At 36.9% G+C, this 16,723-nt stretch overlaps 1 protein-coding gene across 2 annotated transcripts in view; it reads left to right on the plus strand.

Annotated features, from left to right (window-relative positions):
• Nucleotides 1-16,723, plus strand: part of LOC136858446 (unconventional myosin-IXa) — an 842,620-nt gene that overhangs the window by 792,433 nt on the left and 33,464 nt on the right. The gene's annotated exons all lie outside the window — the stretch shown is intronic.

Genomic DNA, 16,723 nt, shown 5'->3' on the forward strand with positions numbered 1-16,723 from the left:
CATCTTTATTATTTACTTTTATTGAGTGGCTGCAGAATAGTATTTAGAAAAACAGCATAATTCCACAAAATGTTGTGAAATTAACACAGTCGGCAGACAGTATACAACATACATTTGACATGTTTGTGCAGAATTTTCCCTTCAGAAAATATATAGACTTCTCCCCTTTTCAGTACGTGATTAATCCCCGCATACTTTTTTTAAAATTGACGCACGAAATTGGGATGCGGGTTGTATTTGTGTCAAGGTTGGCAAAGCACTCCTGCTCACCTAGTTTTCGATGTTGGGTATATAGTTATGCATTGTGTAACCACAGATGGAAGAAAACTGCCCCCATTTGTCATGTTTAAATGGAAAACAATTCAGACACAAAATTTAAAACTGTTTACATTAAAAAATAGCATTTTACAGAGTAATTTTAATTCAAAATTTCTCCATGTCACGATAGAATGTGTCTTCCCGAACATGCAGGGGTAGCTTTTCGCACTTTCACTATGGTGTGGCAACAGTGTGTTTCATAGGTGCTACGTTCAAGTGAAATCGTAATTCTTTTGTATTCAGCGTGTTAAAGAACGCTACAATATCACGTAACAGGCGGTGTGCGGAGAAGCAGAATCCGTGAACACTGGCGATGCCAACAGTTGGCGAAAAAGCGTTGCTCATAATTCTAATCAGTCGTACTCACCAAACATTACTGTCAGTGCCAACGAAACTGCATTGTTTTTTATGCCTAGCCCAAATAGACTTTTTTTAAAGGAAACTGTATTGTGTTGCAGTGCAGAAGAAAGCGAAAAACATCCTCCCCTCGTCATAGAAAAGGTTGATAAGCTACGATGTTTTATGGGCATCGGGTACTTTCCGTGCAAGTACAAGGCATCTAAAAATTCAAACAGTACAATAATCCAAAAATAAAGCACTTGCACAGAGGAGCCAGCATAATTTGTCCTCATATTTGAATCGTACTTTTTTCTTTCGTCACACAAGTTTACGTTTGTCAGTGAGTTATCCAAGTGCATTATTTGAATAATGTAAATGCATCTTGTTGGACACATTTTGGAAATAGTTCTTTTCCATGGCATTTGAAAGGTTTAAACTGTGAATCAATGTTAATTGCATGCAGTAATGGGTCGTAGAATATTTTGTGATTCGGCAAGGGTTGATATTTCTGAAGTAGGCCTACAAGTTGGTGGTTAATTCAAAATCATGTAATTTGAAGTCTGATTTTTGCATCCCAACTATTTTGAATTAATGAGGTTTTAGTGTATCGCAAAACTAACATCAGAGTTTGCCGATGTGTCTGTTTCAAGTGTTTACATTGCACGAAAAGTATTTTTCACCATCGGTCATGTTAATATCCGAGTAAAAAGAGACCGCGTGTGAAAAGTGTTTTAGACGTGAAGTGTGACTAATTTGTAAGTAATTTAAGAGAGGATTCTAGTGATGCAAGAGACAACAAATCTTCCAATTTACGGGGAATCGAGCTTACAGCAAGTTCAGATTAATGAAATCCTAGGCCTACTTGCTGATTTTAATGCCAAATATATTTTATAGCAGTGATAATGGACTTGAATATTGAATTTTCACGACCGCGTTGTAATCAAAACCGACTTTCAACCTATTAGGTCATGTTACGTACATTTAGTACGTGTTGAAGAGATGTTAAGTACAGAACAAAAATGGCCAACCAGACACCAGTGGGATCCGAACTCACAACCTCCCGATTTCGCGTCGGTTGCTCTACCAATTGAGCTATGGTGGCCTAGGCCGTCTTTGTTCTGTTGGAAAGGATCTAAGCTACAGATCTGGTACTACTACCATCACACTGTAGAGTGCGTTTAAGTTGCCCGTTGAGGGCCAAGTCGGTAGAGCAAGCGACACAAAATCGGGAGGTTGTGGGTTCGGATCCCACTGGTGTCTGGTTGGCCATTTTTGTTCTGTACTTAACTTCTCTTCAACACGTACTAAATGTACGTAACACAACCTAATAGGTTGAAAGTCGGTTTCGATTACAATGCGGTCGTGAAAATTCAATATTCATTGACTTGGCCCTCAACGGGGCAACTTAAACGCACTCTACAGTGTGATGGTAGTAGTACCAGACCTGTAGCTTAGATCCTTTCCAACAGAACAAAGATGGCCTCGTCCACCATAGCTCAATTGGTAGAGCAATCGACGCGAAATCGGGAGGTTGTGGGTTTGGATCCCACTGGTGTCTGGTTGGCCATTTTTGTTCTGTACTTAACATCTCTTCAACACGTACTAAATGTACGTAACACGACCTAATAGGTTGAAAGTCGGTTTCGATTACAACGCGGTCGTGAAAATTCAGTATTCATTGACTTGGCCCTCAACAGGCAACTTAAGCGCACTCTACAGTGTGATGGCAGTAGTACCAGACCTGTAGCTTAGGTCCTTTCCAACAGAACAAAGATGGCTTAGGCCACCATAGCTCAATTGGTAGAGCAACCGACGCGAAATCGGGAGGTTGTGGGTTCGGATCCCACTAGTGTCTGGTTGGCCATTTTTGTTCTGTACTTAACTTCTCTTCAACACGTACTAAATGTTCGTAACACGAGCTAATAGGTTGAAAGTCAGTTTCGATTACAACGTGGTCGTGAAAATTTAATATTCATTGACTTGGCCCTCAACGGGCAACTTAAACGCACTCTACAGTGTGATGGTGGTAGTACCAGACCTGTAGCTTAGATCCTTTCCAACAGAACAAAGATGGCCTCGTCCACCATAGCTCAATTGGTAGAGCAACCAACGTGAAATCGGGAGGTTGTGGGTTCGGATCCCACTGGTGTCTGGTTGGCCATTTTTGTTCTGTACTTAACATCCCTTCAACACGTACTAAATGTACGTAACACGACCTAATAGGTTGAAAGTCGGTTTCGATAATGGACTTCTATCATCTCAAATATATTCAAGCAAAGCAGCTATATCCGTAAATTTACACGTTCAATTTGTGTAAAGACCAGCTGGACCTCGAGGAGTGATATGAAATGTTAGTTTATACCTACGTTACTCTTTTGATGGAAATAATTTTAGCTTTTTTTTTTTTTAATGAGCCTTCCTAAAATTAGGGTACAGGGATTATTCGCATAAATACGGTATTTCAATTTTGTATGCTAAAAACTGGAAGATTTTTGTCGTGATCAGAATTAGTAAATAGTACATGTTTTGGCTCTTATTGATTCTGCTCCAGCTACAAAAAATTGAAAATTATGCATGCCATAATAACAGTCACATTTCATCACACAACTATTCTTAAATCACTTTAAAAAGCTGACAGTAGGACTTATTCTTTTCATTAAAAGATCATACATTAAAACTTTCCTGATTTGGGCTGAAAGGATGCTGCAGAATTGACTATAATGGATTAGATGTTGTTGAGGAATGCATTTATCCAAACTTGATCACTGCGTAGGATTAAAATAAATACATGAAATAGCAGCTGTGATGTACATTGTCAAAATGGAGCAGAATGAATGTTGTGAAGTGAATCTTGTACAGATGTGCCAAGTCTCCAGATTGAAGCGGGAGACTCCCGATTTTTCATCGTTCTTTCTGATCTCTCGATCACTGGGACCATTCCCCCGATTTTCAAAGCAGTTCAAGTAATTTTCCAATTATTTTAAACTCCCGTGCATTTCCTCTTTCTATCGATATATGTCTGAGTATGGCTGGTCGATAGTAGTTCTAATAATCACAACCGGATGTCAGTATGGGGCACGGTGACCAGCCATGTGCTCCTCTTTAGTCTATAATACAGTCAAATACTCAAATAGCTTAATAATATGAAGTGGAAGTCTCAAGCGAGTAATCTAACCTCAGAAGTAGCATGCCATAGACGTCTACCCGGGGCAAGACCTGCATAAGTGCTCGTGTTATGTCACGTAGTTGTGCTTCTTGGTTGTATGTCTTAATATTTATTTTGGCCAAAATGTCAAAAAAGAAATATGATGCAGTGTTTAAAAGTGCTTATAGGGAAGATTTTCCATGTTTCAGTGAATCCAGGAAGGGACCAGCATTCACATTCTGTACTATATGTAGGTGCGATTTTTCAGTTGTGAATGGCGGGAAGTGCGTTGTACTCAAATATGTACAAATGAGAAAACATAAGGAGAGTGTCCAGTGTGTAGAAAGAAACCAAAAACTAAACTTTTCATGTAAAAACCAAGATCTAAATCCTGTGACGAATGCCGAGGCCTTATTTACGTCCTTTATCGTAGAACATAACCTGCCTGTAAATCGTGCCGACCACGCGGGGCCTTTGTTTCGCAAAGTGTTTCCTGATTCGGAAATCGCTAAACGATATGGGTATGCTAGAACGAAAACAGCGGCTATCATTATAGAAATGTGCATGGAAGAAAGGGCGAAAATTGTATCACATTTTCAGGTGAATACATTTTCTGTTGCTACTGATGGTAGCAATAAAAGCAACTTGAAAATATATCCTATTGTTGTAACATTTTTTAGGCCTGAGCTCAATGAAATTGAGAGTTGTCTATTGTCTGTGCCTAATTTAGAAGGGGATGCTACTGGAGCTAACATTGCCAATCTTTTGCTCTCAGCTTTTCAGGAATTGTGCATTCCATTAAAAAACTGCCTAGCTCTTGGTGCTGATAATGCTTCAGTAACGGTACGATTAAAGAATGGTGTGGCAGGATGTTTGAAGCGGGAAGATAGTAACATAATCATCATAGGCTGTTCTTGTCACCTAATTAATCTTGCTGCAGAGAAGGGTGCAGTGTGCTTGCCTGTAAATATCGACGAAAGTATAATTGATATATTTTATTATCTGGAAAGGAGTGCAAAGAGTTCAGAGAATTTCAGACTTTACACAGTGCAGAGATCAGGAAAATTCTAAAGCTTGTGCCTACTCGATGGTTATCACTAAGGTGTTTAGATAGGATTTTGCTGCAGTAGGACCCTTTGGTTACTTTATTCAGGAGCGAAATTGTGAGTAAGGATTCTCAGATTGGAACTTTGAAGACTTACAAAATTCCTGAGCACAGTCTAAGTGCAGATGTGTCTTGTTTGTCTGGAAAGGTGAAGCATTGTCATAACCTTTCACTACACTCCTCAGTTAAAAGGAAAACCCAGTCATCAGTTTCACCCAAAAAATATGAAAATACTGATGGCACTAAGAGTCCTGCTTTGTCACATGAAGAATGACTGTTCATGTTCCTTTCATCAAATTTACATACATCTTTTTGCCTTTTTCTCTCAAGTTTTATGGATATCTCTGAGAATCCAAATGTAGCTTTTCAATCAAGTATGCCACACATCCACTTATTGAAGTCAATTTTGGAGGAACTGTTGAAAAATGTGATGGCAAGGTTTGTGAAACCACGCGTTATTAAAAGCTCCTCCTCTCTCCTTGATGTAGATTATCATACTACAGCAAATCAAAAGGATGATTGTGATCTGATGATAGGGAACTCTGCGTTTGTTTTGGTGAACACTTTGAAGTCTGAGCAAAAGTGCATATCGACGAAAGTATAATTGATATATTTTATTATCTGGAAAGGAGTGCAAAGAGTTCAGAGAATTTCAGACTTTACACAGTGCAGAGATCAGGAAAATTCTGAAGCTTGTGCCTACTCGATGGTCCAAGTGTTTCTCATCATGTGACTATATTTTACACAAATTTCTGTTCAAATATGAAGTTTTAATTAATGCAGAAGTTGCAAATATTTCTGTTATAAGTAAAAGATTTTTCATTAACAAGTTTCCTAACATTCTGACTAGTGAAACAGAACATTTAGATAAAGAAACTGATATTCTGCACTCCCAGTTCTGTAACTTTCAGCTCGAAGAAACAAACCTGGCAAAAGGAAGAATTGATGTTCAATAGGCATTGGTAGGTCAAATGAAATCAGCTAATGGTATACTTAAATACGACAGACTCGCTAAGGTGATGCTTGCTATTTTATCAATTCCAAATAGCAATGCAGAATGTGAAAAGATATATAGTAGTCACAAAGACAAAAACACTGTTCAGATCCTTGCTGTCTGAGCAAACATTGGAGAAACTTTTAACCTTAAAATCAGTTCAGCAAGGCAAGTGCTTTGAGCAAAAATTTAGTTCAGAGTTTCTGAAGAGGGCTAAGTCAGCTACTGGTGTGTTGAACAACAATTATTTTTATCGTAATGTGTTCAGCATGTTGAAGGATGAGAAGTCACATAATCCTAAAGTTCATTTTTAGACAAGTTGACTTCTGGAGTATGCAATTGATCCATTGATCCGTCATTGGGAGTATGCCTAGGTTTTTTAGAGGAAGGTTTTCTGGCTACTACTTCGTTATGCAACATGTTGAGTTATTTCTCTAGTGTTGTCTGATGTTAAGCAAATTGGTAAGTTTGTCTTGAACCTGAGCTTGAAAGAGGTTCCATTGAGCCTTTGTAAGTAAACTCATGGCCTTGAGGTGAGCCTCTACAATTTCTGGTTTAAATAGGATTTTTTCTTATGAAGAAACTTTAATTCATTCTTTAGCCATAAATTTTTAGTTTTTAAATGAACATTACTTTGATGTTTTAGAACCTTATGTTTTCTGAAAACACTTCTTAGAAATTTGGGGGTCAAATTCTGTGAAATACAATGTTTTATAAAAATTTTATCTTTGCCTATTTTTCCTACTTTGACTCTTAAGCCCATATATTGGTAGGCTACGGTTTTTGCTTGGTGAGCTGCTTCAGTTAACGTAAGAAATTTCATTTTTCCGTATTGAACCAAGAATTACAATAAATAAACTTGATATTTCCACCTATTCAATACAATTTTAATGCTGTTATTCAGTTACAACATATTAAACATATTAAAATTTAGGCCTAGAAATCAGATTCAAGACCCAGTTAGGCCTAAATCAGCGAAGGTAGCTGTGTTTGGTGATAGCCAAGGAAGGGGAATTGCGGGAGTGATTAACGACGAGAATATAGCAGCAACCGGAAAAATATATCCAGGAGCTTCTATCAGCAGTGTCTGGAAAAGGTAGAAGAAGAAACTAGGAATTTCGGGAGCGGCGATGCAGTGCTTGTCATCGGTGGGACGAACGACGTAGCTCACGACGACGCCAAGAATGTAAGATCACAATTTAAACGTACACTAGGGAAGCTGACTCACACTAACGTCTTTGTAGTGAACGTGCCCCACAGGCATGATTTGAGTAGAGACTCGTGTGTGAACACAAGTGGACAAGGTCAATACAGATATTGTTAAAATTTGTAAACATTTTCGGAATACTTAGGTTATTGAAAGCAGCAGTTTTGAGAGATAATGTTATACAAAACATGGCCTCCATCTAAACAATTCAGGTAAACGAAAGATAGCAAATATTGTTCTAGATTTTATTAATCTTAAGATATGTACTGTAAAACAGGCAACTCCCTTGAGTTATTATACTGACCAGGAAAACTAGTAGAAAGAGCCAGCTGTACTTCAAGCTGGCTCAGTCAACTAGAAAATGAAACTCAGGATAGTAAGGAATTTCAAGTTACCCAATTGCAACAGTCAAGTTTTAGGGAGGAAGGGGGTCTGAGATTGCTCTTGGTAAACTGTCAAAGTGTAGTAAATAAACAATTAAAATTTGGTACATTGATGGAATCTTATGAGACTGATGTGGTGATAGGAGTGGAATCATGGTTGAGAGAAGGGGTGGGTAATAAAGAAGTATTTCCAGAAGGGTACACAGTCTATCGTAGAGACCGAGGAGATAAAAAGGGAGGGGGCGTGTTTATTCTGGTGAAGGAAACTTACTGTTCACATGAATGGTCTACTGATGAAAGGGATGAAATATTAGGGATAAAATTAGTTTGTGATAATATGAAGGAGGTGGGAATTATAGGAACATACAGGCCTGGAAGAGAGGAAAGAGACATGGAAATATTTGCGAAAATAATAGATTATACTCATGGAAGCAATAATAATGATATGGTAATAATTGGGGGAGATCTAAATTTGCCTGAAGTTGAATGGAATGGAGCTGCAAGTGAAGCCCATGAACAGAAACTGGCAAATAAGTTAATTTGGGAGGGAGGATTTACACAAGTAGTACAAGAACTGACTCGTCTCAATAACTTACTAGATGTATTCTTGGTTAAACCATGGGAAATTGTTGATAAAACTGAGGTAATTGAAGGAATAGGAGACCATAAGGCTGTAATAATGGATGTAGGACTCGTACCAAAAAGGCTTAATAAGAGGGTTACACAAGACAAGAAATTGTACAGAAAAACTAAAGTTGATGAGTTTGGAACTTACCTTATATCACAATTCAGTTGTTGGATAAGTGAAGGGAGTAACATGGATACACTTTGGGCTAAATTTAAAGGAATCATTTGGGAAGGAGAGAAGAGATTTGTACCTGTTAAGAAGGGTAAAATGACCTCAGACCCTGTTTATTATACAAGGGAAATAAGAAAATTAAAAAGAAAATGTAGAATAGTAAACAGGAAAATCGAAGAGGGTAGGGAGAGTAGAGAAGCTAGAAAGCGGCTAATGAGGGAACTGAATAGAGTGAAAACGGAAGCAAAAGAGAATTATATGAGTGGCATAATTTTAAGAGGGTAATGACCACAAAGGGAAATGGAAAAAGCTGTATTCATATATCAGGAATCAAAAAGGAAAAGGAATCCAAATTCCTACAATGGTGGGAGAAGGGGGTGAAAACTATTTAACAGATACTGAAAAAGCAAACCTATTTAGTAAGGAATTCAGAGATTCAGTAGATGATTGTCAGGAGTTGGAAACCGAAACAGAAGATAGAGAGGGAGAGACACAGAGGGAAACAAGAAGCTTCTCATTCACAAATGAAGATATTTTCAGAGAAATACAACTGCTTCAGCAAGGAAAAGCAGCAGGAAGTGATCAAATTACTCGTGAGGTATTAACCCCTATGCACCCGTAAGCGGACTGGTACGCCGGGATGCAAGGTCGCATATTAGAGACATTTGTGACATCTGTTGGCATTTTCCGGAAAAATTTCTAATTGAAATCTGTTCTTGGTGTCTTAAAGTGTCACCAGAGTGCTCTGGTATGCAACTTTGGCAAAGAAAATTGATTAAAATATCGATCGAGAAATCTGTATTCTGTTGTTGACAAGATGGCTGACTGAGAAGGAATTTGCTTGCTCGCGCGAAATGTTCAGTAATAGCGAAATTCAAAGCATATTTGATGTTTTACACTCTGATTTCAGCAGTATTAGTGAGGATGTTATTAGTGATCCTGTGCATGAATGAAAACGAAATATATCACCAGAGATCTTTCGCGTAGTAATATCGTACGACATGGAATGCCGAATGAACTTTCTCCCGCCCCTCAAGATCCGATTGCGACTGCCGGATTTGAACCTACGATCTTGGTACCTGGATGTGAACACTTTACCACTGATCCTCAGACTGAATAAGAATAAGAAGAAGAAGAATACACCGAGAGAGACATATGGCTGTAAGTTCGTATTTGGGATATAGGTTCGAATCTCTTCATTCACTTACTCGTGATTTGTTTCCCATTAATTCCTTATTTCCAAATCAGGCAAATGTTAGGCTCATGTCGTATTGGTTTCCTATTATTTCCTTATTTCAAATCAGGCAAATGTTGGGCTCGTGCCGTATAATTAAGGCCATAACACACACTAAAGAACTTCTGAGGTGAGATACGGTAATGAAAAATTTAAGATTTCAAAGGAATTTTTTATGTGTTATATTTCTGTAAAGTTCTGTTTTTGGTGTCATGAGCAATAGTGTGGAATTTCTCAATAATATACAACAGGTCCAGTGATAATACGCGCAGTAGATCACCCACTATACTGTTTTAACCGAAAGTTTGCAACACCCAGGTTGCATACTAAAAAGTTGGCAGATTCCTAGCAATGTCAGAGCAAAGGGCAGGTGGATGCATATGGGTTAAAGACAATGGGGTGTTACATAGTGCCTTATTTAAAATTTCTCTTTGACTATGTCATAAATAATAGTGTAATACCAAAGGAATGGAAGGAATCTATAATAATACCAATTTATAAAGTAAAGGGTGATAAAAGGAAACCAGAGAACTACAGACCAATCAGCCTGACCAGTATAGTTTGTAAAATACTGGAGAGTTTAATATCAAAGTACATCAGAGGGATATGTGATGATAAAAATTGGTTCATGAGGAGCCAGTATGGATTTAGAAAGAAATTTTCTTGTGAGGCACAACTGGTGGGATTTCAGCAGGACATATCAGATCAGTTGGATTCAGGAGGTCAGTTAGATTGCATAGCCATTGATCTTTCCAAAGCCTTTGATAGAGTGGAACATGGAATATTATTAAAGAAATTGGAGGGAATAGGATTGGACGTAAGGGTTACACGTTGTATAAACCATTTCTAAATTCAAGGGTTCAGAAAGTCAAAGTAGGAAATAATGCATCTCAGGAAGAGAAAGTTTGGAAGGGAATTGCACAGGGTAGTATAATCGGTCCGTTACTTTTCTTAATATACGCAAATGATTTAGGGAACAATATAACATCAAAAAGAAGATTGTATGCAGATGACATAATTGTTTATAGGGAAATAAACAACATTGAGGATTGTTCAGAATTACAAAGGGACCTTGAAAGTATCCAACAATGGGTTGAAGAAAATTATATGAAGGTTAATGCAGGCAAATCAACTGTTACAACTTTTACAAACAGGAGCTTTAAAACTGAATTTGAATATACTTTGGATAAGGTAGTTATCCTGAAAGATGGCAAGTGCAAATACTTAGGTGTGAGATTTGAAAGTAATTTGCACTGGAAGGGTCATGTTGACGACATTGTTGGGAAAGCATACAGATCGTTACATGTGATAATGAGGCTACTTAAAGGATGCAACAAAGAATTGAAAGAAAAAAGTTACTTGAGTATGGTTCGTCCATTATTGGAATATGCAAACAGTGTTTGGGATCCTCACCAAGAATACCTAATAAAAGAAATAGTTAGTGTGCAGAGGAAAGCAGCAAGATTTGTAACAGGGGATTTCAGGAGAAAGAGTAGTGTATCAGAAATGTTAAAGGAACTTGGGTGGGAAACTTTGAGTAAGAGAAGGGAGAAAACTGGACTTATAGGATTATATAGAGCCTATACAAGGGAAGCAGCATGGGGAGATATCCGTGAGAGGCTTCAGTTGAAAAATAATTATATCGGCAGGACTGACCACAAATATAAAATTAGAAGGAATTTTAGCAGAAGCGATTGGAGTAAATTTTCATTTATTGGGAAGGGTGTGAAGGAGTGGAACAGTATACCACAGGTTAGTGTTTCATCCTTTTCCAAAATCTGTACAGATATTCAAGAAGAGAATAAACAGCAACAGAGAAAATAAATGAAGTGTTAGAGGGCATTCGACCAGTGCAGGTTATTGTAAATTTTAAAAAAAAATATGTGTGTGAATAAATTAATTCCATCCCCTGGTCTAAGGAGTTTGGACAGCCGAAGTAGGGGACTGGCTGTAGGGGTGAAGTACAGTGGGGACTTTGAGGGCCCTGGGACCGCTACGGTAGCTGTGAAGGCCCTTCAGGAACTCTGAAAAGTGGTGGCAAAAGGGGCTCTGGTTAAGACGCAGCTGGTTGTTATGTTACTTAGCTTCCAGAATGGTTAAAAAAAAAAAAAAAGAAGAAAAAAAGTAAATAAGTAAATAAATGCAATGTAAGTATTAATCTTATACCAGTTGTATAGTATCATTTGAAGTAATTCCACATACTGTATATCAGTTGACTATATTTGTAAGTAGTACAGGAGACATTATAAGTAGAATTTTGTAAACAATATAAATTTATTAAGGATGAGCTGTGTGTTTAATAGAAAACATTGTTAGCGTAAATTTTATAATATTGTATTATAGAAAAATTTTCTTCTTGTTAATTCAATATTTAGTGCTTGACAATAATGTATTTTAGTGTACCATTTGCCACCGAGGTAGACACCTCATTTGCAAATAAAGAGATTTTGATTTGATTTGATTTGATTTGATTTGATTTGATTTGATTTGATTTCATTTCATTTCATTTCATTTCATTTCATTTCATTTGAAATATCACAGGACTAGTTTCAACGCGTACTTGCTTCATCTTCAGCTGTTATCGGAAAATAGGCAACCATATATATATAACATTCATAACCTATCTTAAAATGTTTGGTATGAAAACCCATTAAATCTATAATTAAAACCTTGACTCATAAAAGCTATTGTGAAAATTAAAGGACTTGCAAGTCAGTCGTATAATAAAAATTCATTAGTTAAATGATATCCTTATGGGCAAGCAGTTGTAGAGTTCTTAAATTTGTTGTGCGATTGATAAAATGTTATGTTCCATTCCACTACAGTGTGTATACTGCAGAACCATCTTGAAAAACATGAAGGAGTGCCTTATGGAATTTTCTGGATAAAATCTTCTATGTCCTGAGCCTATGAGGTGGAAACATTAAAGTGGCTTCTTATGATGTTTATGGAACCAATGTTTCTTAGTTCAATGTGGAACCTGTAAATATATGAAAATGCAGTTAACGATCCAATGTTGAGTGTGTTGTGGCTCTATTCGGCATAATGATAAAGTAATTGTATGTAGGACTCACTTCAAACTGCCATGAGACAATGTTATTGTTAGCCATGCACTATGAACAATGAGAAAGCTCTGAGCAGATGTGCATGATCGGACGTTGCTAGGGAGGGGAAGTAGGGGTGGATCGAGACGGTGTATATGGGCCGAGCATGTGGAGGGAGTCTGGTAGGCGTGGACTGCTAAACGAATATTTGGAAAACTTATTGTGTATTATACGTAAAATTAAATTCTTGTTTGGGATTTGAACATTTTTGAAAAATGTTATCAGGAAATCGAAGAGAACTTTCGGAGTTTCAGATATATCATTGAGGTTGAGACTAGCGTTAAAATATTGGTGTGTTTGAATGTAACATAATTCAGTAGCGTCCAGTAATGGTCCTTTGCTCAAAGTCTCTAATATCTGAATGTCTTGTTCCAAGTTTGTAAAGTTATGTCTTAGCTCATGGATATGTTGCCCCACAGCGGAGAATCTATTGTATTTTACTGCATTAACATGTTCAACATACGTTATCTTAAAGTTGCGCCCAGTTTGCCCTAGGTAGGCGCTGCCACAGTCATTGCATTGGAATCTATAAACACCTGACCTAAGATAAGGGTTGGATTTATTTACAGTAGCTGCATTGTGTAAAACTTCGGTACTCTTGTTATCGGTACGAAAAGATATCTTTACATTATTCTTTTTTAATATATTGGTGACTCTGTGGATGTTGTTATTAAATGTAAAAGTTGAATAGGAATTATGACTTTGTTTATCTCTGGTAAGCGTGGTTTGAGGACGATGTTTAATCTTATTGATTATGCTTTCGATGAAAGAGGCCTTGTAGCCATTAGTATAGGATATATTGCGAATAGTATTCAGCTCCTTGTTTAAATTAGCTTTAGACATAGGGATTCTGAAATCCCAGTCTATGAGGCTGAAATACGTAGCTCTTTTATGAGCTTGTGGGTGTGTTGAGTCTTGTCTTATAGTGACACTAGTCTGTGTTGGCTTCCTGTAGATGTTGAAGGAAAAAGTAGGAGGCTGTCTCTTAATAGTTTAATCCAAAAAGTTAATTGATCCCTTCTTTTCAGATTCCAAGATAAACTTGATGTGCGGATCTATGTCATTGAGTTTGCTTAAGGTGGTCTTTGCATCTATTATCCACTCATCTAGAACTATGAATACAACATCCACGTACCTAGACCAATGGTGTATGTTGCTGAACATATTTCTGTTATCTATCGTGGAATCCTCCAAAAAATCCAAATAAATTTCTGCTTAAATCCCCGAGGTCGGAGACCCTTGATAGCCCATTTTATTTGTAAATTATACTATCAAAAATAAAGTAATTATTGTTAATTAACAACTTTAATAAATTCATGAAGTCCTTTATCTCTAGTTCGCTTAAGTGACTATAAGTTTTTAAATTGTTATGAATGATCGATATTATCTTACTGATATTAACACTTAGAAACATGTTGACCACATCGAACGAATGTATTGTGTGGTAGGGTCGTAGTTTGAAGTCGTTCAGTTTGTTGACTAATTCAGTAGTATTCTTAATTGATTTATTAGCCTTAAATCTATAATGTTGTTTAAGGAATTTCTGAATAAACTGTGCTACTTTGTAAAAAGGACTTGGTCTATAGTTTATTATTGGTCTAATGGGGACTCCGGCCTTGTGGATTTTTGGATGTGCTTTAGCTGTTGGAAGCCCCGGGTTCATGTTAATCAATTTGGTCTTTTCTTGTTCCGTAAGGAGAAAAACCGCTGTCTTTAATGTTTGTTTTAATTGTTTTTGAAGTAGCTGTGTTGGATCTTTCTCGGATACTGTGAAGGTCTTATCATTGAAAAATATTTTGGCTTTTTGAATGTAATTGGCCTTACGCATAATTTCTGTCGTATTACCTTTATCAGCTTTGGTTACGATAAGTTCTTCGTCTTTAATCTTCTTCTTAAGATCTATAATGTGTTTTCTTTCGGTAAAAGAAGCTTCTGCCGTAATGCCTGTTCTATTATTGTTTGCGATAAAAAAATTTTGTAATTGTCTTTTTACATCTGTCCTAACATCATCCTGCAAATCCTGTGGCATTTTACTAATTGCGACTTCAGATTTTGTTACTAATTTAGAGGCTATATTGGCCAAATTAACATTTAGCCAATTGTGTTCGGGCCCTTCAGACAGAATACTCTTTTTCACCTCATTTAAATCAATTTTAGACAAGTTGACAAGTTGATTATTCCTAAAGTTCAGGTATGTCCAGTATTTAGTATTCATATATTAAATAATGAAAAATGTAGCCTATATATGTAGGCCAAATAGAGTTGTTAATGTATTGAATTATAATGAATTATTAAATGCTCTGCCATCAGTGATGTGTTGTAATATTATAAACATTAAAGAAATAATAATTTTACACCACCTTTCCAATACTTATCTTTCCTTATATTTAGGATATAAACATTACAACTGGGACATGTTTCGCTTAACTGTCATAAGCATCATCAGCCAAAATAATTCTTAGCCTGAAGTTAGGTCAGGGCCCCAAACCTAGTGGCCTTGAAGTATATGGTACCCTAAGATCCGTGTTTACATTATAGAAAATCATTAGTCTTAAAACTAGTTTGAAAACTTATAACAATGTTCACATGGCTGAGAGAGAAAAAAGACATAATCTTGTTGACAGAGGTTAAAACATCAAAGTACAACATAGAGCTGGTAGTGGAGTAATTAAAATCATATAGGATATCATATTGCTATCAGTCAATCATTAAGAATGTTTATACATAAAAATGATTATTTTTTATGTTCAATGGAATGAGGAAGGTAATTAGAGCAGATACTGGTTAAATCTCATTCTTTGCATAGACACATGAGTCGGGTATGAGAAATCACTTATTGTAGTTGACTGTGGAGTAGTTACACTTCACCAGAATTGATCACACCTGAAACTGCATATATGGGAGGCAAATATCCAGTTCCTTTAAAATAATGGTTAAAGCTGAAAACAGGTGTCCTCATTTCTACGGGGAGTTCAAAGTCATAGATGGAGAAAATAAGACGCAGTGTACATGAATTGAAGTCTAAAAAAATGGAAAAGAGAAAAAAAGAGATGTACTCAGTACCTTGAAAATAGTGTGTCCAAAAATGTGAGTCTATGACCGCTTATCTCTTATGTTGGAAGAGCAGTGACTGGTCACCTTAGCAGCTCGAGGAGGTATGGTAATTGTCTGCCCGTTGCTGCATGTGTTGTATCGGTGTGCTAGCTTGGGTGGAGAGCCAAGTCGGGAGGGGTAGGCGCAACAATGAGAGCCCTAGAAATTGGCGGCGGAGTTATTGCGATTGGAGGGATATTTAAAGGTTTATAATTGAAGATTTTTGTGAAATTATTATGATTTATATCAAAATTAGTAAGTAACTTGGGAACTTGTTCAATTATCGGGCTAATGTTCTCAGAGAAATCATTCAAATTATTATTATTAAAATGTTGATCCAAAAAATGTATTTTCAAATCCGGTCATTAAGCTGCTTTTATTTTACATATTTAATAATGTAAAGGTCCTGATCAATTGTTGAATAATTGTGGCCGGAATCCCTCATATGGTTGCTCATAGCCGAGTAATTTTTTTTTAATATGCTTTAAGGCATTATAATGTTCCAAGTATCTAGTTCTAAAACTACAGCCAGTTTGCCCGATATAAGAAAATTCGCACTGGTGGCATTTAAGTCTGTAAATGCCAGAGTTCGGAAATTTGTGATGAGAAGAATTTACCGAGTTGAAATTGAAGAATATGTTCCGATTTGTGTTGCAGGTTCGCTAGCTGATTCTGATATTATTATACTTCTTCAACGGGTTAGTAATGCTGTATATAGCCGGCTATTTTGATATAATAATTTCACAAAATCTTCAATTAAAAACCTTTAAATATCCCTCCGGTCGCAATAACAGATTCCACCTTAACCCCTCCTCATGCCATAATTCCGTCACCAATTTCTAGCACTCTTATTGTTTTGCATACCCCTCCCCTCCAGACTTGCTCTCTGCCCAAGCTAGCACACCGGTACAACACGCACCGCAACGGGCAGACAATTACCATACCTCCTCGAGCTGCTAAGGTGACCGGTCACTGCTCTTCCAACATAAGAGGTAAGCGGTC

This window comes from Anabrus simplex, chromosome 1, assembly GCF_040414725.1.
Source record: "Anabrus simplex isolate iqAnaSimp1 chromosome 1, ASM4041472v1, whole genome shotgun sequence".
NCBI lineage: Eukaryota > Metazoa > Arthropoda > Insecta > Orthoptera > Tettigoniidae > Anabrus > Anabrus simplex.